General features: G+C 48.3%; 1 pseudogene; it reads left to right on the forward strand.

Annotated features, from left to right (window-relative positions):
• Positions 1–322: 322 nt before the first annotated feature.
• The window catches only part of LOC119856496, a 60,557-nt pseudogene continuing 35,347 nt past the window's right edge, over positions 323–25,532 (forward strand).

The following is a 25,532-nucleotide window of genomic DNA, read 5'->3' on the forward strand; positions in this document are numbered from 1 at the left end:
CTAGCAGGGGCTGTGGGTCGGGATTGGGGGGCGCTGTCAGGGATGTGGGGGCGGGGGAGCCCAGGGCTGGCTAGCAGGGGCTGCAGGTCGGGACTGGGGGGCGCTGTGAGGGCTGTAGGGGCGGGGGGAGCCCAGGGCTGGGCTAGCAGGGGCGGGATTGAGGGGCACTGGGGGGCGGCTGGGCTAGCAGGGGCTGTGGGTCGGGATTGGGGGGCGCTGTCAGGGATGTGGGGGCGGGGGGAGCCCAGGGCTGGGCTAGCAGGGGCGGGATTGAGGGGCACTGGGGGGCGGCTGGGCTAGCAGGGGCTGCGCGGCGGGATTGGGGGGCGCCGGTGGCAGATGCACGTGTACAAGCCCCTTCATTCATTCCCTGTCTCTGACATAAGGGGATTGGCTCCGGGTGACACACGTGGGGACGTGACGCCGGCAGAGGGGACCGGATCTCCGGCCCGATGGATCCCCCGCGCTCCCAGCTGGAGCCCGGTCCCTGCCCCGGTTCCCAGCCGGGGGGCGGAGGCCGGCGGCTCCCCCGGGGCTCCCCGGCCCAGCCGCTGCCGGAGCCCCGCGGGCGGCAGGACATGGGTACGGCGGGGCTGGGCGCAGGGGCGGCGGGGCGCGAACCGGCTGCGGCAGGGCTGAAATCGGGAGTCGCTGGAGCTGCAGCGCGGGGCTCCGTGTGTGCGGCTGGAACCGACTCGGCGAGTGTTTGTGTCTCGTGCCCCAGGGGCTGCCAGCAGATCATGGGGGAGCAGCAGAGAGATGGCTCCGTGGGGCTGGGAGCTGTGCCAAGGGGGCTGGCGATCTCAGCCGCTGCCCATGTGCCCCAGGACGAGCATGACCCCAGCAGGGCCCTCTGGATGTTGTGCCAGTCACGGGTCTCCAGCAGAGCGATTTGTTCCGTAGGGGGCCATGCACACATCCCCGTGGGCCTCTGACCTCCCTGTCCTCCCCACAGATCGGTTTGCCCTGGGCGAGGAGGGGAGCGGCCCGACACAGGAGCGGGTGGTCGCTGCGGCTGGCTACCAGGTGAGATGCGCAGCGGGATGTGCTATCGGACAGTGAGCACTGCACCTTCCCCCTGGATCCTGCTCCACAGACTCCCCCTTTGGGCTCTCCCAGCTGTGTCCCTCGCTGCCCACCCTCCGATCCAGCGCTGGGGGCCGTGGCTGGAGCGGCAGGTGCTGAGCGGGGTCCCTTCTGGTTCCAGGCGCCGGTGGGGTTCGAGGAGGTGGCCGTGTATTTCTCCCGGGAGGAGTGGGGCCTCCTGGACGAAGGGCAGAGGCAGCTCTACAGGGATGTCATGCAGGAGAACTACCAGACTCTCATCTGGCTGGGTGAGGCGCTATTGCCCCTCGGGGATCGGGAGCTGATGTAGCGGGGAGCCCTGGACGGCTTCGGCTCAGGGCTCTTCCCTGGCCCCGTAGATTTCTGGGGGATTGGCCCCTGCCCCCAACCCCACAGGAGATACTGTCACTCCTACAGCCCCTCACTGGAAGGGGATTCACATGGGGTAGTTTGATCCCCTCCCCCAGGGCTCTCCAGGGCACAGGTGGCTGCATGTCCTTGCTCCAGTTCACACAGGCACTGAATCCCTGTATCCCCCTCCCAAGGCAGCTCCGTGCCCAGCAGGGGTTCTGCTCTCTCTGCCGGGCTAGGAACGGCCCAGCGACTCCCTGAGCCATTCAGACCTCTCACTGTGTGTTCAGATCCCTGACTCCCTTATGGGGGGCACAGCCCATTCCCCCAGGCATCACCCTGCCCCAAGGGTCCATGTGAACATATCCCCCGCCACGTCCCCCAGCAGAGAATGGGGCCAGGGTTAAAATGAGAGCGTGTTCTCTGCACTGAGACCTCCAGGGAGACTTCATGAAGCATCATCTCGCCTGTTTCCTTCCCCCGAGCAGGATTCCCCGTCCCGGCCGTGATCCCCAGGATGGAGCAAGGGGAAGAGCCGAGGGTCCCTGATCTCCAGGGCTCCCAGGAAAGGGAGAACCTGATGGGCATTTGCACAGGTGAGAAAGGAGTGACGCTGGCCCAGAGACTCTCCACGAACTAACAGCCAGCACCCTGTGGTGTCATGCTAGGGCCATAGATGGGGAAGGTCAGAAGGGACTGTTCTGGTCAGCTAGCCTGATGTCGCACCTCAAACCCGTAGGGCTGGTGTCAGTGGTCCACAAGTGGAGGAGCCCTGAAGTGGCAAAACTGACATTGAATAACTTAGGTTAGTTTGGCAGTTTACGGGAGTGAAGGGATCCTGGCAAAGATCCTGGAGCCCTCCACAGTTCTGTCTGGTCTCGCTCAATGTCATCTCCAGCAGGTCCCTGTCCTCGTGACACATGTTACTCCCGGTTCTCGCCCACCCTGCCTGACCCCTGGGAAGAACCCTGCCCTCCCCCAGCCATTCTCTGGGGGCTCAGCAAGACCATTGGGGCAGAACCAGCCCCTCCGCTCTCCTCTGGGGAAGGGTTTGCAGGGGATTCGTTTCCTGCTTTTCAGGTTTTCTGCCCTCTTTTGTGCCGTGTCTCTCCCTGGCACAGGGAACGAGCCCTGCCTGGATTCTCCCTCTCTCCCAGTAGGTGCTGGGATGGAGGAGGATAATGCCGATCAGGAAGGGCCTGCAGGAAGGGAGCCTTGTGGGATATCCCGGAGCGCTGAGCAGGGAGAGGCCAGCGGGGTTGGACGGCAGCAGGAGACGGAGGCGATATCTCCGGATGAGATGGACGTTAGGGTGGTGACAGAGCACAACCACGCCCAGGCTGAGGCACGTCCCTACAGCTGCTCAGACTGCGGGAAGAGCTTCAGCCAGAGCTCCCACCTGGTCCAGCACCAGCGCATCCATACGGGCCAGAAGCCCTACAAGTGCACTGAGTGCGGGAAGTGCTTTGTCCTCAGATACAACCTCATCGATCACCAGCGCATCCACACCGGGGAGCGCCCCTACAAGTGCAGCCAGTGTGGGAAGAGCTTCATCCGGAGTTCCCACCTCTTCCAGCATCAGCGTATCCACACGGGTGAGCGGCCCTACCAGTGCACCAAGTGTGGGAAGAGCTTCAAATGCAACTACACCCTGGTGAAGCATTACCACACCCATGCTGCAGAGCAGCCTTGCTTCTGCAGCGAGTGCGGGAAGAGGTTCAGCCTGGGATCCTTTGCCAAGCACGTCCGCACCCACACGGGCGAAAAGCCCTACTGTTGTGCCGAGTGCGGCGAGAGCTTCATAAGCAGTTCCAACTTGATCCAGCATCGGCGCATCCACACCGGAGAGAAACCCTACAGCTGTGGCCACTGCGGGAAAAGTTTCAGCCAAAGTGCCAATCTCATCAAGCACCGGCGCATCCACACTGGAGAGAGACCCTACAGCTGCCCCGAGTGCGGCAAGACCTTCAGCCAGAGCTCGTCGCTCATGCGGCACCGGCAGATCCACCGCAGAGACCGGCCTTACGAGTGCACCGAGTGCGGGAAGCGCTTTCGCTGCAACTCATCCCTGATGAACCACCAGCGCATCCACACAGGGGAGCGGCCCTACAAGTGCCCCAAGTGCGGGAAGGGTTTCATCAATAGGTCCAGGCTCACCAACCACCGGCGCACCCATACCGGAGAGCGGCCCTACAAATGCACCGAATGCGGGAAGGGCTTTGGAGACAGCTCCGCTCTCATGAAGCACCAGAGGATGCACACCAAGTAGATACCCAGCAGATGGAGAGGGGGGCACTGGTGGCCCTCTAGAGAGTGAAATTGACATGCCCTGAGGAACAGGGGCCACTACAGAGGGGGACATTGATGTGCCTTCCGGGGGCGCTGGAAGGGACAAGGGCACCTTTATAGAGAGTAAATTGGCTTCCTCTCTTCCCACCCCCACTGCTCAGCAAGACATACCAATCCATCTCGGAAGCCTTGGCTCCTACCCGCAATGCATGCCAGTGCACTAGAAGTCCCCTTTCCCTCCTCCAGTGGATCAAGGTGCTGATGGCCTCTGCGAAGATCCCAAAATGGCAGGAAGAGCGAAGGTAACTTGTTTAGCTTTGATGTGTAGATTTGTAGAGAGGAAATAAGCAAACATAGTGAGGTATAGTAAGTTGGGCTGGTGGTCAGGACTCCTGGGTTTGGTCCTTAGAGAGGGGAATGGGGTCTAGGGGTGATATCAGCGGGGGCTGGGAGAATCAGGACTCCTGGGTTCCAGCCCCCAGCTCTGTCACTTGACCTCTCTGGGCCTCTCTTTGTACAATGGGAATAATGATACCCATATTATTCTTTATTTGATGAGTAATTCTCTGAGCAGAAGTGGCTCTCAATTGATCTGCTTTGTTCATGCTCTGAGTTGGCTGCAGAGCATAGATCTCTCCGTCTTTTCTTAGTCTGGTTTGCAGTAATTAAGATCCACAATTGATCTCTCATTTCTCTCAACCAACCAGGAGAAGAAATGTAAACGGATCCTGGAAAGGGAAATAAAACTGGGGATTGTGCCCTTCAATTTTGCTACTTTATGATGCACAAAACAAAGCTTGAATCAACCTGCTTGGGACTTGTACGTTAGACATTTGGGAGTTGTATAACTTGGAAGTCTCTTGGGAAGACTGGAGAATTGGGTCTGATCAGTTAAACCTGACTGAATGTGGAGAATGGATTTAAAACATAAGTTAAGAGTTTTCAATAGCAATCTCAGAGGACATCCATTATGTGAGATTTCTTGGAGGCCTAATTTTCAGGTGGAAGTGCTCAGCATTGTCTCAAAATTGGGCCCCCTTAACCATTAACAGTTTGGCACTGCCTGTCACCATTGAAAGTTGTGATATAAATTTTTAACAATGAGGATTTTTCTCCAATATGCTCTGGGATAACTGAGTTAGATAAGTGTCAACAAAGTGAACCTGTCAGATTCTTTGCCTGTGTTAATATTTATATAACTCAAATGCCTATATCATGGCGTCATGGAGTGCTCTGCTCACCCCTGGAGCACCTTCTTGTGGCCACAGCTGGGGAATAGCTCTGCCAGTCTGACGCCCCTTCCTGATGTGCTCACTCCGTCCCTCTCTCGGGACTCAATGGCTCCCTCTTTGTGGCTTCGCCCTTTGGCCAGGTCACTGTAGTTTTCCCCTTCCGGGGGGGGGGGGGGGGTTTGTGTATCCAAGTCTCTCTGTACCAGTCATCCCAGGCAGTCTTTCAGTTCACTGCCCATCAATGGGGCCATTTCCCCAGTGGGTAGTAGGGGAACTTAGGCCTGGCCTCTTTCCTGGGTTCCAGCCCAGGGACCCTATATCCAGTGGCTAAGACCTGCACCGTCCCCCACCTGACTGCTGTTTCTCTGGTCTGCTTCTTACGTTGTCTCTGTTCAGCTTCTTTTCCATCCTCCTCCAGGTTTGCCTTTCCCTCTGGGCCAAGCTCCCTGCTCTCCCAAGCCCCAGAGTGACTACAGACCTCCTCCCTGCAGCTCCTTTCTGCCCTCAGGTACCTGGCTTTCTACAAGCCCTTCCTATTCCTGTCCAGGTGAGCTTCATCCTTTAATTAGTCCTCTTTGCTCCCTGGTTCCCTGTCCAGGTGCAGCCTTGGTGGTTAATTGGTCCAGCTAGCCACGTTAAGCCCTTCAGAGGTGGTGTGGGGTGAACACCCCATCAGACATAGGTTTACCAGGTCTGTGCTACATCCCGGCCTTTAAACAGTCTCCCTTTTAGTGTGACAGACTTCAGGGGGCCACACTGTTCCACCGGGGTAGGCCATACGGCCTTCCTGACTCTAGGATTGGGCCTTCAGGCTCCAGCACCCCTGTTTGCCACCGGGAGCTCCTACAGTGAGTCCAGCTGAGATCAGACTTCTGCGGAGACATTCTCGTCTCAGGGAGCGATGCAGCCCATTGCATATTAGCAGTGATGCTGAGCTCTTTTCTCCCTGCAGAGTGTCAGAAGAAGTTGCCTGCTTTTTACAGGCCCAGGAGCTAAGCGTTCTTGTTCAGTCATTGGTGGTCCCATTATGTCTTCCGGATCTTTCATTCAGATGTGTTGATTCTTTTCTGCTCTTAAAGACACCTTGGTACCATCTCAGACAGTCCACCTGCCATTCTGCCAGCCCTCATTCCCTGTTCTACTCAGTGTGTAGCCGTACAAAATGCACAGGGAAACTGAGACACGCATATGGATCATAAAAATATTACCAACTTTCCCATGTACATCACAGCATAACAGACACTCTGGAGAAAAATCTTCTTCGTTAAAAATTCACCAAACCTTTGCTTCGGGAGTTCTGTTAAACTCTCGAGTATCCTTACCTGATGCTGCACAGGGAAATAAAATAAGATCACACATTCCTAGTGGTTCTAAGGTTTAAAGAATAAATCCCAGAGCTTCTCCCAGCCCTGTTGTATTTCTACAGGCAAAGCTGTCATTGGAGTTTGGTGGAGTTATGTCTGCAAGGCAGAATTCTTTATAAAAATCCCAACAGCTCAGTGGAACTATCTATGCATAAGTAAAGGCAGAAATTTTTGGTCTTGAAGCTGTGTAGATTAAAGAAGGGATATAAGTCAGGACTTCTGGGTTTTCTTCCCACCTCTGGTAGAGGGAAAGTGTAGCGTGGATTAGAACGGGGGAGGCTGGGAGTCAGAATGCCTGGGCTGTATCCATGGCTCTTGGATGGAAGTGGGGTCTATTGGTTGCAGCAGAAGAGGCCATGGAAATCTAGATTTCTGTGTTCTGTTCTTTGCAAAAGAATGGCACTCTGGCCCTTTGCCAAGTGCCCTCAACAACAAGAGACTTGCCCGGCATAGATTGTGCACAGCAACCAGCAGCAGGCGCCCAACCCTAGGCAGGGGCTAAATCTGCAGCAGGGCTGCATGGAGAATTTACACCAGGATTTTTTAGAATCCCAAGCTAGCATCAAGATGTGGCATGGAAAAGCTGTGATTGAAGAAAGGGGTGAGAGAGGGGGAAGAAGGAGAGAAAGAAAATGGCTAAGATTTTTTCTAAACCAACTGACTATTTTGAGGATGCTCAGTCTGAGTCTGATTTTTCAGAGGGTGATCACTCAGTGCTTTCTGGGGAATCACTTTCCTTGTAAGGGGGTCTCCCCCAATTTGAGTCCCCTAAAAACTGAGATACTGAATTACTCGCTGCTTTTGACAGTGGTGGTCACTGAATCGTCAAAGTAACTAGCTAGAATCCCTGCTGTCTCCTTAGCCAGGTCTTCCGCCCACCCTCTCTTAAGTCAATTGTTTGCTCTTTTGATTTTCGTGGGGAAGTGTCTTCTAAAACCAAAGGAAACCCAGATTGTTTTAGAGAAGTGACTGTTGTTCAAATGCCCTTTTAAAGGGATTTTTTTTTTGGGCCTTGTTTTTTTGTTGTGTTTTTTCTTTTTGAGGGAGAGTGTGCATATTTTAATTTGGGAATTTTTATAAACGGGGAGGGGGCAAGTCGAGGGATTGGCATGATTTAATCTTAGCAGGAAAGAGAGAGCTTTTTTCTGTAACTTCACAGGATGCTATAATCCAGAGATATTTCTCCTGCAGCTTCATCAGCTGTCACAACACAGAGATCTCGCTCCACTTATTTTAATCAATGTTATTATGAGTTGAGAGAGACTTAATGAAGGAAATCTACTCATGGAAGGATTGGGGCCTTCTCACTATGTAGCTTTTAAGGGATAAGTGTTAGATTAATTCAAATATTTTTCTGTAGGGCTGATTTTAATTCTTTATCCATTTTTTTAACTAGTGATATTTTTCTATCCATGTAGTGAGCTTCCTGTAGTTAGATCTAAGAAGAGAAAATAAATATTTGGATCTAAATGATGGAATTTGTGTGTGTGTGTATGTGTTTGTCTCCTTTGTGGTCTATGGAATCCAGAAAACCACAGCTGTGTGGAAATAAGAAGTCTGGGGGGGGTAGGGATTCTGTGCGGGTGAACTGAGCTAAGAGGGGTCACAGGAAGTGGAGGGTGGGAGTTCAGAGGCCTGTGTGAAGGATTTGAATCCCAGTGCCTGGATTGTTGCAGGGTAAGAGATGGTGTGGTACTGGAGAGATTTTCCAGGCTCCGTTTTGTGTCCCTAGCTTGCATTTTGAATATGCTGAGGTCATTCCACCATGAGAAGTTGCAGGTCCCATGATACTTCATTGCTGAAAGAAGGCCAAAAAGTTAAAAGTTCAGAGGAAGGGAAAAAAAATAGGCCAAAAGGTCGAAAGCTCTGCAAGTCGAAAGTTCAGCTGGGAAAAAAAACCCAGAGAAAACCACCGAACTGGCAGAAACAGGTGCAGCATAACTGTGGTAAACAACTTGTGATCAGCATGTGTTGTAAAGATCTGCTAGCTGACAGGACAGTATAAAAGGCAGATAGAACGGTTGAGAGAGGAATTAGGAGACCAACTGCTGGCAAAAGGGGGCCAGTGAGGTAGCCAGAATGGGGAAATTAATAGGAACCCTAACAAAGAACAGCAGAAATTCTGGAGAACCGTAGTGTGGAAGCAGCTGTTACAATATGAAAGCAGAGACCAAACTGATAGGTTACCGACTGTAGAGCTGCTTTGAAGGTTACTAACGTATGAGGAAACTGTACCTACATCTCCCCCACCCCTCCACGCAGATAGCATAGGGAGGCTGGGCACTTCTGGTTTCCCCAGTGTCAGTATATGATCCTGCTGACATAGTGACCCATTTAGATCAGGATACTTGGGGAAGAACCATGATCTAAATTCCCTCTAAGCTGTGTGGCTGTGCAACCGACTATTAAGCCCAGCGCAGGGGCTCTGGGCTGCGACGGGGAGAGAGTCCTCTCCCCGCTGGCCCCAGGATGGACCTGCCGTGGCAGGGAGAGGCGCCCCTCCCTGCCGGCCGTAGCGCAGACCTGCCCCGGACTTGCTGCGCCTGGAGGAGAGGAACCCCTCCCTAGGCCCAGCCCAGGCCTACCAGATATTCCGGGGAGAGATGCTTCTCTCCAGGCCCCGAGCTGCTGCGGCGAGAGAGGGCTGGGGGGAGTCCTCTCTCCCTGGGGCAGCCTGCACCCCAAACCTCTCCTCCCCAGCCCTGAACCCCCTCCCACACCCCAAATCCCTCATCACCAGCCCTACCCCAGAGATCGCACCCCCAGTCAGCCCTCATCCCCCCACATCCCAGCCCTGAGCCCCCTCCCACACTCCGAACCCCTTGGCCCCACCCCCACCACATGAATGTTGTTATGTGAACCAATATGAAGGTGATGTGTCGCACATCACTCCACGTTGGTGCCCAAAACAAAATTCATTCCACACACGGACATACAAAATTAGAGGGAACACTGCCCACAATGTATGTGGAGTTTAATAAGGGAGCACTTGGACAAAATATGTTGTTTAGTACAAGGAAACCAGATCTGCTGCATACTGGCCATGTGTAGCCGAACACAATCGCTTAGGACAATTTGAACTGTATGCTATTGTAGTTTGAATGCTCTTTAGCTTGTGGTAAATTATTTGTGTTTTATTTGCATTTAGATTAGTACTCTATTCCGGGTTAGTATGTACACAAATAAAAAGTGCCTGCCTGTGTGTCCTTCAACTGTTTCCCTCACAACCCTGGAGACCCACACCTCGGGAAGGAGAGATTAAGGGGGGTGATAGGCAGGTTATTCAAGAGATGCCCCAAAGTCAGTTTTTCAGGGTAATAGGTGGAGCATTCTATATCTCTCAGCCATGCTGGGTGGTGCTCTGGTTCCTGGAAAAGATTAAAAGGAAACAAAGAAAATGACGGGGAGTCTTTAATAGAGCTCAATTTCGGTAATCCCGGGTTGCATCAGAATCAGGGCCACATTCTGATCTTGGTGACTCTGATGTAAATCTGGAGTGACCCCCGCCCCCTGCTGTCCATGGAGTCAGGGCTGCATTCTGATTGTTCTTATTAGCAAATAGGCTCAAGCGTTCTGGTCTCTTGTTTGTTCCTTTAAGATCTAGAGCCATGTTCAATTTTTGGATAACACTCACAGGTTTTGCCTAGAACAGGGGTGGGCAAACCTTTTGGCCCTAGGGCCACAGCTGGGTATGGAAATTGTATGGTGGGTCATGAATGTTCACAAAATTGGGGTTGGGGTGCAGGAGGGGGTGAGGGCACTGGCTGGAGGTGTGGGCTCTGGGGTGAGGCCAGACATGAGGAGTTCAGGGTGCAGGAAGGGGCTCCTGGCTGGGGCAGGGGGTTGGGGTGTGGGGGGGGTGGGGGAAGGCTCTGGCTGGAGGTGCGGGTTCTGGGCTGGGGATGAGGGATTTGGGCTGCAGGAGGGTGGTCCAGGCTGGGACCAAGGGGTTTGGAGGACGGGAGGGGGATCAGGGTTGGGGCATGGGGGGGTGAGGATTCTGGCCGGGGTACGGGCTCTGGGGCGGGGCCAGAAATGAGGAGTTCAGGGTGTGTGAGGGGGGCTCTGGGGTGGGGTAGGGGGATGGGGTGTGGGAGGAGGTCAGGGGTGCAGGCTCCGGGCAGTGCTTACCTCAAAACGGCAGGGGCACCGCTGATCCAGAGGCACCCTGTTTATAATGGCGCCTCTGGCCTTTGCTCAGTTCACCCCCGTGTAAGGCCGGCCCCGTGTGTGGTCATGCTGGTGAAAGAATGGAAGAGTGCTTTAGAAGGCATAGATGAAGCTTCCAACTTCCATCCCATTGAGTTCTGGTGAAGAGAAGGAGGCTACACACAGTGTCCATGTGCTTGGGAGGAGCAGAGGAAGAGTGGGGTTTGGAAGGAGACTGCTCTACAACAGGGCCAAACGGGAACACTGAATTTGTGCACCTACCAGCTTTCCTGGTATTTCAAGTTCTAGACTCCAACCTGGTAGCAAGGCGGCTGTTCAGAACCATCCATAAGTCGCGTTTAATTGGGCTGCGAAGTTTCACAGACACAAGGTCATGCTCCCAGAGTTCAAATAAATGGAAAACCAGCATCGTACATTACAAGTAGCACCCTGGGCCGGCAAACAGGAGGGAACATGGCAGGTACCGTTGCTGGAGCAGGGATGCTGCAGGCCGGAGACCAAGTCATGCTCTTTTCCACACTGTTACAGCCCCTTGGGAATCAATGATGAGAATGATGGGGTCTAAATTAGCTGGTACTACTCAAGAAAGAGAGATCTTGGAGTCATTGTGGATAGTTCTCTGAAAACATCCACTCAATGTGCAGCAGCAGTCAAAAAAGTAAGCAGAATGCTGGGAATAATTAAGAAAGCGATAGATAATAGGACAGAAACTATCATCTTGCCTCTATAAATCCATGGTATGCCCACGTCTTGAATACTGTGTGCAGATGAGGTCGCCCCATCTCAAAAAAGATATATTGGAATTGGAAAAGGTTCAGAAAAGGGCAACAAAAATGATTAGGGGTATAGAATGGCTTCCGTATGAGGAGAGATTAATAAGACTGGGGCTTTTCAGCTTGCAAAAGAGACGGTTAAGGGGAGATATGATTGAGGCCTATAAAATCATGGCTGGTGTAGAGAAAGTAGATAAGGAAGTGTTGTTTACTACTTCTCGTAACACAAGAACTAGGGGTCACCAAATGAAATTAATAGGCAGCAGGTTTAAAATAAAAGGAAGTATTTCTTCACACAATGCACAGTCAACCTGTGAAACTCCTTGCCAGAGGATACTGTGAAGGCCAAGACTATAACTGTTCAAAAAAGAATTAGATAAATTCATGGAGGATAGATCCATCAATGGCTATTAGCCAGGATGGGCAGGGATGGTGTCCCTAGCCTCTGTTTGCCAGAAGCTGGGAATGAGCGACAGGGGATGGATCTCTTGATGATCACCTGTTCTGTTCATTCCGTCTGGGGCACCTGGCATTGGCCACTGTCAGAATACAGGCTAGATGGACCTTTGGTCTGACCCAGTATGGCCATTCTTATGTTCTTATGTAATGTTAAACCTACTCAGGGCCATTACACCAGCACAGTATAGCCACAAAATAGTGCAGTCTGGCCTCACCCTATCACAGATGGGCCCTGATTTTCTTCAAATGCTTTCACTTCTTTCCACAGCTCTATTCCATAGCTTGGCTCTCTTCCTTTTAATGGTTGTTTCTGAATCAGACAGTGGATCGTTTTCAAAGCATCTGGCCTATGGAATCCTTCATGTCTCAATCCAGAGTTCAGGATATTTGCCACAGAGGAGGAAAGGAAGAGGCAGGCCTTGGGGAATTCATATGAAACAAATTTCTTATTAATTCAACACCCCTCCCTTCTATCTCCTTTTCATGCAAAAATGCCCTGCGCTTTGAATGTCAGGTGTGGTACCTACTAGAAAGGACGTACACACACCACACCAAAGGCATCCCGATGGCTCAGTTATAGGAATGTTCTTATTTATAATGGTAACCATTTTCTACATCTGTTCGAGCCACACCACTGGACTCTTCCTGATAGGTGACATCTTATTCCTGCAGTAGTGAATGGGACAGCTCATGTGAATCAGCATTCACCAGCATAAGTAAGGTATTTGTGATGTATCTAAAGCACATATATGGCTCCAGCTACTGCAACAATTGAGTATCTCACAACCTTTTAACATATGTGTTCTCAGAACACCTCTGTGAAATAAGGAAGTGCTATTAACCCCATTTTACAGAAAGGCAAATGAGGGGCTAAGTGACTTGTCCAAGGTCACACAGCAAATCTGTGGCAGAGACAGGAATTTAACTCATCTTCCAAATTCCAAGCTAGCACCCAGACTGCCAGCCCTTCCTTCCTGTTTGGCCTTTTGCTCTCAGTATTGATCAAAGTATTCGTTCACCTGCTGCAACACTAGATACGCTCTTGGGTGTAAACATATTGATGATAATATGATATATTGGGAATATGTAAATGCCAGCGTCTGAAGATATATCTGACGATATATAACGTCAGTTGCAATGGGCATTGTTAGCAGAGAAGTAGATTGGTGTGTGTGTGTCGAAGATCACTTTATGCTCCTTAACCCTTTTGCTGCCGTTCTTTGGGAACTCTTTTCTTGCAGCCAGTGAGACTGCCACTCCAATCCAAAGAGAGCCTTGCTTTGTATCAGAGCATCTTGGCAAGACACCCAATTCCCAGCTCAGGATGGGTGGGGATATAGCGAGAGATGCCTCTTCCCAACAAGAAAGCGTTCAGTAGTGCATCAAATTCTATGTCTTGAGCTATAGCTCACTGAAGTCAATGGAAAAGCCGTCACTGAGTTCAGCACCTTTGGATCAGGCTTTTCTGCCATTGTAAAAACTGGGAAATTATTCCAGATTTATACGTGCGCTATTAAGCACAGGCTTTGGCTCAGTGGCTCCACTTCCACACTGCTATGTCTCAGGGGACTGTTGGCCCCTTACTAAAACTCAGTGGGGGTGTTTTGGCTGGCTAGGGCCCAGTACCAAAAGGAAGGGGAAGGGTCAGTGGGAAACCAAGACCCTGAGAATGACAGTCCCCAGGGCAATGGGGAGAGGCCAATGCTCCAGCGCGGCCTGATTGACAGGGCAGGCAGGCCAATGAGGGGATCAGGAAGGTCCCATCCTCCATGTGAGCTGGAGTTGCCCTGGGTCAGACAGACAGAGTGGGGCTGAGCTAAGGAGAGAGCAGACCCTGTGCTGGGGGCAGGGCTGCAGCCCCAGCGCCAGGGGGGCCAGAGAAGCAGCAGCCGTGCAGAGGCAAAGTGAAGCCTCTGATTCCAGTTCACAGGGAGGACGGGGCCTTTCTGACCCCCTGACTCCTGATTAGCCTGGCCCCCCTGTCAAGCAGGCCCAACCTGGAGCATTGGCCTGTCCCCATTGTCCCTGGGGACTGTCAGCCTCAGGGTCCTGGTTTCCCACCGACCCTTCCCCTTCCTTTTGGTACTGGGCCCTAGCCACTGGGCCCTAGCCACCCCCACTGAGTTTTAGTAAGGGGCCAACAGTCCCCTGACATATGGAATATGCAAATAGCTGCTGAGATAAATGTCAGATTCTGATCAGAGATACCAGGGTTATTGTTACATATCCTCGTAAGTCAGAGATCAAGATGTGTTGGGAAGACATAAAGAGACTCATCGATTCCTAGATTTTTTTAAATTGACTTAAACATGCTGAAAGGACCAATATCTTTATCTGCCTTATCAATATCAGCCTTATCTGCGGCACTATCTCCATGCCTCTATGAACTTTCTTCATAATACAGGCACAAGACCCAGTAATTTGTCCATTGAGTCCATGAATTCTGTTCAAGCTACAGCATATGACTTAGGAAGACTTAGTGCCTTGATTTTAAGACATTACGTGATGGAACATCCACCGCAGTAATAGGTAATTTGTTCCAATAATTAATTACCCTCATGAAGAAAAAGGTGCACCAGCGTATCAGGACTGAGTTTATTTAGCTTTCAGCCACTGAATCTTATGCCTCTGACTGCAGAAAGAAAGATCTTTACCCTATTGGAAATCTTTGTCCCACACAGGCACGTATACAGCATGTTTAAGTCACTTCTTGACCTTCTCTTGGATAAACTAACTAATAAAAATAAGATGAATCAGTAGAACTCCTTATTTTCAAGGCCAGATCCTCATTTGCTGTCATTCGTGTAGCTCCATTGACTTCAAGTGACTTCAATGAAATTATACAACAAACTAGGGTCTTAGAAACTCAGCTCCTAAAACACAAGCCAATACTTGAGGTGCTAAAGAAGAATTTCTCTCAACTGTCAGCAGTAGAGCTGTGCAGAGGACAGTGATTGCCAGGGGATGTTGTGAAGGCCAAAAGTGTAACTGGGTTCAAAAAAGAATTAGATAAGTTCCTGGAGGATTGGTCCATCAATGGTTATTAGCCAAGATGGTCAGGGATGCAACCCCATGCTCTGGGTGTCCCAAAACTTCTGACTGCCAGAAGCTGGGAGTGGATGACAGGGGGTGGATCACTTGATAATTGTCCTGTTCTGTTCATTCTCTCTGAAACATCTGATATTGGCCCATGTGGAAGACAGGATGCTGGGCTAGATGGATCATTGGTCTGACCCAGTATGACCATTCTTATATTCTTAGGTGATGAGCCGGGTGATGCTTTCTGTTAAGATGGCTGATGCTGGTATCTGGGCGTGGCTCTACTTTTCCCCCCCTTCCTCTGCCTGCACAGTTCTCAGCTCTAGGATACTGCTGCTTCTGTAGGCCATGCAGGAGGCTCTCCAGCCTTTAGAATTGCTTTTTCCCCTGCCCTGTGCTATATTCTGGGCAAGGGAGCAAGATAAAAACTCCACTGTGTTTGGGTGAGGGCAGAAAGGGGGCGGCAGCAGCAGGACGCAGAAGGGAGCAAATTGCATGAAAAAGAGGGGAAATGTTTGACTGGGCGTCATGGGTTTGAAAGACAGTGGGCCTAGCGTTTAGGCTGTGATTCCTCAGACCTTTTCAGACAGATGCAATCTTAATTCTTTCCCCTTCTGCATATGCATTATTAGAGTTCAGGTAGTTTGAAGTCAATTGAAGTTTTGGCACTTGTCTTTAATAAGATCAGGATTTAGTGCAAAATGTAGACATATATACAACTGACATGAACATTATCGATATATTTCTAACCAGTAAAGCAAACAAACTAACTTTTCTGCAACACTGAAAAAAATGTCCATGTGGCTCCAGGTACAAAGTATGTACTGTATAGCATGGAGGTGGTGCCACAGATAAGGCTGAGTTTGCTTCCACTTAAGCAGAGATTCACTGTGGTGTGCTGAGGTCACTGCCTTTCAGGCTGACCATATTAACTCCTTGTTTCCTTGTACTCCCCTATTAATCTGTCTGTGTCCAGTTGTTGCCTCTTGACATATTTAAGCTATGTCCTCCTCGTATTTATAGCACTACACCCTGCCTAAAGAATGAATTTTCTGAGAATTTGCTAGTGCATCTGTTAATTAATTTCTGAGTTAAAATGAATTTAAAAAAATGTCCTTTAAAAATGTAACAGTGTCAAACCATTTGTTCTCCCTAAATAATCCAACCCAGGTCCTCCCTATTTCAATGGAAATTACCAAAGAACTAAGTCTTGGGTGGACCTGGGGCAGTGGGTGATTTCTGAAAATAACTTTTTGGGTCTTTTTCCCTGTTATTTTACTTAACTGAAAATGTCCCCTTCACAGCAAGATGTATTAACAAAACACTATTGATAGTGTCATAGTCTTTGAAACAATTCACATAGTAATTTATTTCTAAATCACTGTCCTTGCAAGCTCATTTTCATTAGTACTCTGTGGTGTTATATTTCATGTGCTCAATGTTGAACTGGATGGTGCACCCATATTCCTGACCCCTACTGGATGGAATCAGTGTATGTTCACAGCATACAAATAGAGGCGTTAGATGAAAGCCTAAAATACACTTTTGGAAGGTTGCAACATAACACTTTTATTTCTTTAGAATTCAGAACAATAACATACAGGAACCTTGAAACAGAGAGAGACAAAGCAGGCTGCTCCGTAAGGCTATGTCTATACTACACACTCAGGGTGGCATGTAAATCCCCTGACCTGGCATGCTTCCTAGCACCAGTATAAATAGCAGTGTAGATGATGAGGCGTTGCTTAGATGAGTAAAGACACACCTGAACCCATAACGTATGTACCCGGCATGGTTCTGCACATGCCCAACCAGTGCCTCCTCCATCTACACTGCTATTTATAGCAATGTAGTGTCACTCTATGTCACTGCCTCCTCACTGCCAGAGCCTTTCACTTCCACATCTAGCTACACACTGCAGTGTGGACAAAATCCGCTTTTCACTGCAATGTGTACCTATGCATACCCTACACACCACCACCAGTGGTGTGCAGTGAAGACATACCTTAAGTCAGAGAGGCAAAACTCATCCCACCTTGTTCTAAGTTAGCTCTCTGCAGAACGACTCAGATCGTAAGTTTCCTTACAGAGCCTCCTAGGCTGCAGGCAGGGCCCGGAAAACTTGAAACTTAAAAGGATCGGTTACAATAGTAATAGTTATCAATATGCCACAATCAACACTGCACAAACGTGTTATAGACCAGTATGCTGCTCACGGTTAATAGAGAGGATTAGTCCAAGTTGAAGGGGCATTTTGAAACACTTCTCTGCCCATTATTGTTGTCCACGTCTGAGTGGCCACGGTGTGCAGCACAAAGACAGCCATACAAATCTGAGCTGGCCATGTTCATTCCAATAGAATCATAGAACTGGAAAAGACCTCATGAGGTCATCTAGTCCAGTCCCCTGCACTCATGGCAGGGCTAAGTATTATCTAGACCATGCTGTGAATTGCATTTGACTCATTAACTTTGAATCATTTGGAGTAATGAACAAAGATGGACACAGCAAAGCCAATTTGCAGATAACTCATGAAAAGAAAAAGGGTTTAAGGAATTGTCCTCTGACCATATCTTTGCCAGCTCTGGTAGAGATCTGTAAGTATCTCCACACATAGCTTCAGGAACTAGGAAAGAAGAATAGCAATGAGTTATGTATGACTAGGTGGGAGAATGTGAAGATGTCACAGATTTGCAGAGTTTGTTCTAAGCTCTGGCCTTTAAATAGTCTCCTGGGAGTCAAGGTTTAGTTTGCCAGACTCTAGGGTCACCACTTTTCCCAAGGGCCTCAATTGCTCTGGGACTGGATGGTGGAGCTCCAGCACCTCCTGTGTCCCATTGTGAGCTCCGATAGCAACTCCACCTTAGTTCACACCCCCATGGAGATTTTACCTTCCTGTGGAGTGATACAACCCAGCAAGAGTTTACAGTGACACGGGTCAGCCTTTTCAAAGCAAGGTAGCATCTCATAGTCACCTGGAGTATTGCATGAGCAAGTCCTGAGGCTAGCAGAGGAAAACCAAGCTTAAGAGAAAGTCCAAGTGTAAAAATATAATCAGACAGGCCATAAAAGGATTTGAAGAGCAAATAGCAAAAGACACAAAAACAGTTTTTTTCAGTACCTCAGCAGCAGGAAGCCTGTTAAACAACCAGTGGGGCCACTGGACCATTGAGGTGCTAAAGGAGCACTCAAGGAAGATAAGCCATTGTGAAGAATCTCAGTGAATTTCTTGCATCAGGCTTTACTGCAGGATCAGATGGTATTCAACCATGAGTTCGGAAGGAACTCAGATATGAAATTAGCACAACTACTACCTGTGGTACGTAGCCTATCACTGAAATGAGCCTCTGTACCAAATGACTGCAGGAAGTTAATATAACCCTGGTTTTCAAGAAATGATACAGAGATGATCCTGGCAATTACAACAGTAAACTTAATTTCATTACCAGGCAAAATGGTTGAAGCTATAGTAAAGAACAGAATTATCAGATACATAGATGAACATGATTTGTTAGGGAAGAGTCAACATGGTTTTTGTAAAGGTAAATCATGCCTCACCAATCTATTAGAATTCTTGGAGGGGGTCAACAAATATGTAGACAAGGATGATCCAATGCGTATAGTGTACATGGACTTTCAGAAAACTTTTGATGAAGTCCATCACCAAAGGCTCTTAAGCAAACTAAGTAGTCATGGGATGAGAGGGAAGGTTCTGTCATGAATCAGTAACTGGTTAAAAGACAGGAAACAAAGGGTAGGAATAAATGGTCAGCTTTCACAATGGAGAGAGGTAAACAACAGGGTTCCATAAGGAACTGTATTCAACATATTCATAAATTATCTGGAAAAAGGGATAAACAGTGAGATGGCAAAGCTCACAGATGATACAAAATTACTCAAGATAGTTAAGTCCAAAGCTGACTGCAAAAGAGTTACAAAGGGATCTCACAAAACTGGGTGATCGGGCAAGGAAATGACTGATGAAATTCAGTGTTGATAATGCAAAGTAATGCACATTAGAAAACATAATCCTAACTATATATACAAAATGATGGGGTTTAACTTAGCTGTTACCACTCAAGAAAGAGATCTTGGACTCACTGAGGATAGTTCTCTGAAAACTATGTGCAGTGGTGGTTCAAAAAGCTAACAATATTAGGAACCATTAGGAAAGGGATAAATAATAAGATAGAAAATATCATATTACCTGTATAAGTCCAGAGAAGAGCAACAAAAATATCCAGAGTTCAAGCTTTAATTTTTTTGAGAAAAAGCTGAAATTTTCTGCTAATACTGTTAATTCACAAGAATTTGTGTGTATGTGTGTGAAAGCGCCATATGCCATGGGAACATTTTCCGAAAGTTTTAATGGTGAATAACTTTCTTTTTCAGAGAACTGCAACTTTTCAAAATGGCCACCAGCTCTCATCATCATCAGGAATGAGGCTAAAGCTGCCTTTAAGCAAAGAGGTCCTCTTTCAATATGAATACCACCTGCCATTATTTCCAACAGCAGGAAAGTCAAGCTGCCCTCACAGAAGCTGATGGCCCATGTCTCCAGCATAGTGAGTCTTATCTTTCAAAGGTCATATGCACCTTGCTGTCCTTGAGAACAATATATGATGCAAGCTGTTTTGAAAGAGGGCAGTTCCTCTTGGTATCGTCTGAAGAAGAACTTTTACTCTGGAAATATTTTGATTCAAATTGGGGGCTAGGGACAGGGCATCTTTTGGGGAGAGAGAGTCACCAGTCTTGCAACTCGCTTCTGCTTTGGTCCACAATCCTTTGGATGTGTTAACATTCTGGGAATGCTGTCAAGCACATCTTCTTTCCCAGGCTAGATTTGGGATGATGTGTGGATGGACTGTTGCCTCCAGCATATCTGTGGTTGAAACTTGTAGGTTACTTTTATAGTTACAAAAGACAGTTCTCTAACTTAGGACTTGTCTCTCAGATCTTCAGTTTTTATATATGTGTTTCAAATTAGGAAGAGCACCTACAGCCTCTGATATGGGATGGGATGGGGGGCGGATGGAGAAATCTAATTGGAAAGTTAATGTGTAGAACTGGTTGACAAAATTTTGACTAAACTATTTTCTTTTGAAAAACGCCAGTCAGTCTAAACTGAAATGTTTCTTGGAAACATATTGGTTTGACAAACTTTTTAGTCATATGTGACTCAAAGATGTATGTTCCCACTCTGTCACCATTCCTGCTGCTTTTTGAAAAATGCCCCCTGAGGCCACATTTAATTCAGGTATCATTTTATGTGTCTGTTTTACAAAGAGGAACTGCACATCTTGAATGACATTCATACCATCTATCTTTGAATGCCCTCCCAAGCTTTCCTTCTGCACCAACATGAGCTAGGTCTCCATATTTCTCTCGCTGAGCAGTGATCTCTTATGAGATGCTAATGCCGATAGTAACACTCTTTTTATTGTGTTTACAGGTGAGGGGAAACTGCTGGGGAAAGGTGCCTCTGACCAAAGAGGAGACCCTCTTAACCCAGAGAGTGCAGACCCCAGCCCTTGAGGAAAAGGGGGCAGGGAAGGACTCAGTGCAGGGAGGGGGCAACACAGGGTAACAATCCCAAAAAGGGAGCTGGATTTTTTTGCATATGTAGAGTCCTGGGGTTGGGAGACAGCTCCCCAGAGGGCCAGTCAATATGTATGGCCATTGGTGAGCAAATGTAGCCTGAATCAGAAAGTAACAAGTTTCAGAGTAGCAGCCGTGTTAGTCTGTATTCGCAAAAAGAAAGGAGTACGTGTGGCACCTTAGAGACTAACACATTTATTTGAGCATAAGCTTTCGTGAGTTACAGCTCACTTCATCGGATACATTTGGTGGAAAATACAGAGGAGAGATTGATATACACACACAGAGAACATGAAACAATGGGTTTATCATACACACTGTAAGGAGAGTGATCACTTAAGATAAGCCATCACCAGCAGCATGGGGGGAAAGGAGGAAAACCTTTCATGGTGACAAGCAAGGTAGGCTATTTCCAGCAGTTAACAAGATGGGACACCATCATAGGGCCTAATCACATCAGCCACACTATCAGAGGCTCATTCATCTGCGCATCTACCAATGTGATATATGCCATCCTGTGCCAGCAATGCCCCTCTGCCATGTACATTGGTCAAACTGGACAGTCTCTACGTAAAAGAATAAATGGACACAAATCAGATGTCAAGAATTATAACATTCAAAAACCAGTTGGAGAACACTTCAATCTCTCTGGTCACTCGATTACAGACCTGAGAGTGGCTATTCTTCAACAAAAAAACTTCAAAACCAGACTCCAACGAGAGACTGCTGAATTGGAATTAATTTGCAAACTGGATACAATTAATTTAGGCTTGAATAGAGACTGGGAATGGATGAGTCATTACACAAAGTAAAACTATTTCCCCATGTTTCAGAGTAGCAGCCGTGTTAGTCTGTATTCGCAAAAAGAAAAGGAGTACCGGTGGCACCTTAGAGACTAACAAATTTATTAGAGCATAAGCTTTCGTGAGCTACAGCTCACTTCATCGGAAAGCTCACGAAAGCTTATGCTCTAATAAATTTGTTAGTCTCTAAGGTGCCACCGGTACTCCTTTTCTATTTCCCCATGTTATTTCTCCCCCCCACCCCACTCCCCACTGTTCCTCAGATATTCTTGTTAACTGCTGGAAATAGCCTACCTTGCTTGTCACCATGAAAGGTTTTCCTCCTTCCCCCCCCCCCCCGCTGCTGGTGATGGCTTATCTTAAGTGATCACTCTCCTTACAGTGTGTATGATAAACCCATTGTTTCATGTTCTCTGTGTGTGTATATAAATCTCCCCTCTGTATTTTCCACCAAATGAATTCGATGAAGTGAGCTGTAACTCACGAAAGCTTATGCTCAAATAAATTTGTTAGAAAGTAACAAGAAGTTGCCCAGGAGAGGCAGTCTGAGCAAAAGACACATCCCAGGAGAAATGAGAGAATATCCATGCACATAGATTGTTCAGCAGGTATTTTCTTTATTTGTCAAAGACTTAAAACAAAATATGCACTCACAGTATTAAAGTGCTTGATTTACAGATCCTCAGTCTATTCCAGTTTATACCATCTCCGGCTCTATCTCCACCAGTTCTGATGACAAGAGATCTACATCTTTTGCAGAAGATCAGATGAGAGTACGTGTGTCCGGATGTGTTTTGTGTTGGCTGAGTTGGCCACTGCACTTTCTTTTGCTGTTTTGTTGTGGATTGTGTTTCTACTCATCTGTAGAGCTGTGTTTCTACTCATCTAAAGCTGACACAGGCTTCTTTTAGGTCTTTAAAGTCTTAAGACCCAATGAATAACTGATGGGAGGCACAGGACACTGCAGTGGAAGAAGCCTTAACTAGTATGAGGATATTCAGAGGAGGGTAAGGGAGTCAGGCTTAAGGATATTCCCATGGCTGAGGTGCTGATTCTGGATTTGGTAGACCCAGATTCAGCTACTTGTTCTGCCAAAGACTTCCTGAGTTACCTTCAGAACTTGTTTTATCTCATTGTGCCTCAGTTCCCCAATTGTGAAATGGAGATGGTCATAATTCCCGACCTCACAGGGGTGTAGTGAGGCTAAATACATAGAAGGTTGTGAGGTGTGCAGTTGTCATGCTACTAAGGAGTATGTGAATGCTGTGGATCAGTACATCTAACATTCAAAAATTCCTTTGGAAAGACCAGATTAGATGACTCAAACAGCAGTTCCATGCTGGCCTGAATGCACTGGATTTTACCCTAGGGTTTAAACACAAAGCAGACCTGGACTAGGGCAGAGGTTGGTTTATTAATATAAATATTTTATTTTTACAAGATCACCTCCTGTTTAATTTGCTGGTCATCTGCAGTCCAATAGGCCCTTAGTTATCCAACACTGGGTAATGTGATGTGTCATTCCACAGCGAGTCAAATCCTAAGCAAAAGGCACAGCCATTTCTTACACTGCATAACCTGTGAATTTGTGAAAACGTGGCTGAACTGGGTATGGCTTTAGGTTAAAAATCCATCTTTTCCCTATAAGGGTTTGTGCACATGCTAGCGCTGATCTTCTGCCTGACTGGAACAAGGGGGCTCTCAAGTAGCTAGATATCTGGCTTCCTTTAACTGCAAACATGAAAACAGCAGAGACAAACTGGGAGGACAGGTTTTTAACTATTTGGACCACTGCATCTATCATGTTCCATTATTGCACCCTAGGTTGCTGTGTGAGTGCACTGAGCACTGATCCTGTGGGCACAGAGCACCTAACTTCCACTGAGGTCAGCCAGGGAGGCTGGATGTGAACATTACAGGAAATAGACTGTCGGGACAGCACAATCCACTGAAAAACTGCATAGTGCTAATTGCAGCCCAGGCTCTCCCTGTGTGGCTCTTTGCCCTGCCTCTGTTGGCTAGAGCATAAGCAGAGCTTTATGAGACAAGTGCTGCCGCTGTGGCCAGCCATCTAAGCGAGTTTCCCATCGTCTCTCTTCTGGCCGTGGATGCTTGATTGCAGCAGCTCCACGGAGGTCCCAGCCTCGATCTTTAATGTCCATTCTCTCCTGGCATGGATGATGCTTCATGTACCATTGGTAGGCTAATGAAAACTTCCCAGTTCTCTCTCCGTGGACACAGGCACCAGCAACCGATTCCCCAAGCCAAAGTCCCCTTCGCAATCCAGGGAAACTTAGCCTGGGTTGTCTGGAGTGCAGGGTTTGGCCCATAGTGACTGCAGACACTGCACCTGCTACACAGCCGCACGGTGACTCCAGTGACCCCTCTAGCCCATCAGTACTCGGCTCTCCTGCATTCTGCTGAGTGGTCAAGATCTGGGGGAAGAGAAACCCTTTGTTAGAGACGGAAAATCTCCTCACAGGAACACTCTGTCAATGGCTGCCAGAGGCCTTCCCTGTGAAACCCCAAATGTGCCGCCCCTCGGATTCCCACAGGGGAGATCTCTGCTCATTCACTGGTCACCCATGGCTGCAGTCTCTGACAGGGAAAATGTAGAGGGGGTCTTGCAGACGATCCCTTCTATAGCTCCCTTAATGGGAGGAGGTTTGGCTTTGTGATGTGAGGCATGAGTCTGAGAATCAAGGCTCCTGGGTTCTGCAGCTCTGGAAGGGGGCGTGGTCTAGTGGGTGGAGCAGGATTGGTTGACACTGAGTGAGAGGGGCTAGTGCTGAAGAGCCCTGGTTCAATCCCCACCAGCTCCTGTGATGTCTACATGTGGCCATGATTTTACTTACCTATCAGTGTAGGTTGTTTAGCCTGTTCCTGGACATGTGTGGTACATCTGCTGCTGGCCATCTCTGAGATGTAGGTCCTTCATCCACACAAGGACATGGCACATCAAGGTCAATCCAGCAGCTCCCATCCAGTTTTCACCTCCACAATGGATGGCGAGCCCTAGCCTGATCAGAGAAAGACAGGGTGGTGCTCTTCAGGGGAATCTGCTGGAGCTCCCGTATCCCCTGCTCCACCTCACACTCCTGCACGCTAAGGGTTTTCCAAAGATACCGCTAATCTCTGATAAACAAAGCAGCTCATATGAGGTCAGTGTGGGTGGATTTACTGAGCAGACAGCTTCTAAAAGAACAATTTTCTCCCCTGCTCTAGGGAGATTCCCATACGAAAAGTATCTGATGATGGGGGTGGGGGCAATGCAAACCCCCAGCCCCTTGAATGTCAGGAAATCAGTACTCAGGGAGTTAAGGGGTGTCTCAGTCTCTGGAGGGAGCAGGCCTGGAGAGCAGAAAGGGCACTAGTGGCATTGTAGGAAAGATAGTGACTTCTACCACTGAAGGTAGCTGAAGCTTCTTACAGGCAATTGAGTCCAGGATCTTTACACCTTGTTTGGGCATCCTTTTCCTAGGAATAAAATAAGGACACCACACAGAGAATGACATCTGTATCCCAGGTCTGGGATGCATGGATAAGGAATGCTTCAAGCCAGACTAGGTACCAGGAACCTGATCTTATCCCAAGAGCCACAATTACCCAGATGAGGTTTTCTTCCCCATTTGCTTTCAGGTTATTTACTCACAGTATTCATTTGTTTACTTTGCTGTGTTTCCACTTTCTGCATCAGTTCATTGGTTTAAGTAACATTCTTTTAGTTTTTCGCTTCTGTTTCCTCTCATTACAGTGTAGCATCTGCTTAGCACTTTAAAAAAGTCAATTAAATATAAAATCCTGATCTTCCATTGAAGAGGAAAGTTTATGAGAATTTGGCTGCAGAACTTTAGTGTCCACATATTTCATTCACTATTATTTATTCCAGTGCAGATCTGATGCAATTTGCACACCCAAGAATGCCCATATGAAGCATGGGGTGCCCTTAGAATACCTGTTAAAAGAGAAGAAGAGAGTAGATTAAAAGGGGGAAAAATCCACCAATGCATCAGCACTTCTTTGTATCATTGAAGCACCAGTCCCAGGAGCAATACAGGTTAAAAATCCGCATAGTTCTTTCCCACTAGACAGACATCCAAAAAGAAAAAGGCCTTCAGCCAATTATTTCCTTACACTCTGAATGGGTGAAATTCAGCCCTGTGCAGACAGTCAGGGCAAGGTCTGTGCATCACAGTGGGTTTAAGTGGCACTTCACTGCACAAGTGCTGTGAGACTTCGGTGGCATAGTTTTCATCCTGGATTGGAACAGCCAGCTGGAATCCTGTGCGGTACAGAGCAGAGAGAGGTTTGGGCCACAGTGTTCACCTCAGAGGCTGAGCTTCTGCAGGCTTTTGGGATGTTCCCATCTGAGGAGGAGGATTTTGGCTG

This window comes from Dermochelys coriacea, chromosome 6, assembly GCF_009764565.3.
Source record: "Dermochelys coriacea isolate rDerCor1 chromosome 6, rDerCor1.pri.v4, whole genome shotgun sequence".
Lineage (NCBI taxonomy): Eukaryota > Metazoa > Chordata > Testudines > Dermochelyidae > Dermochelys > Dermochelys coriacea.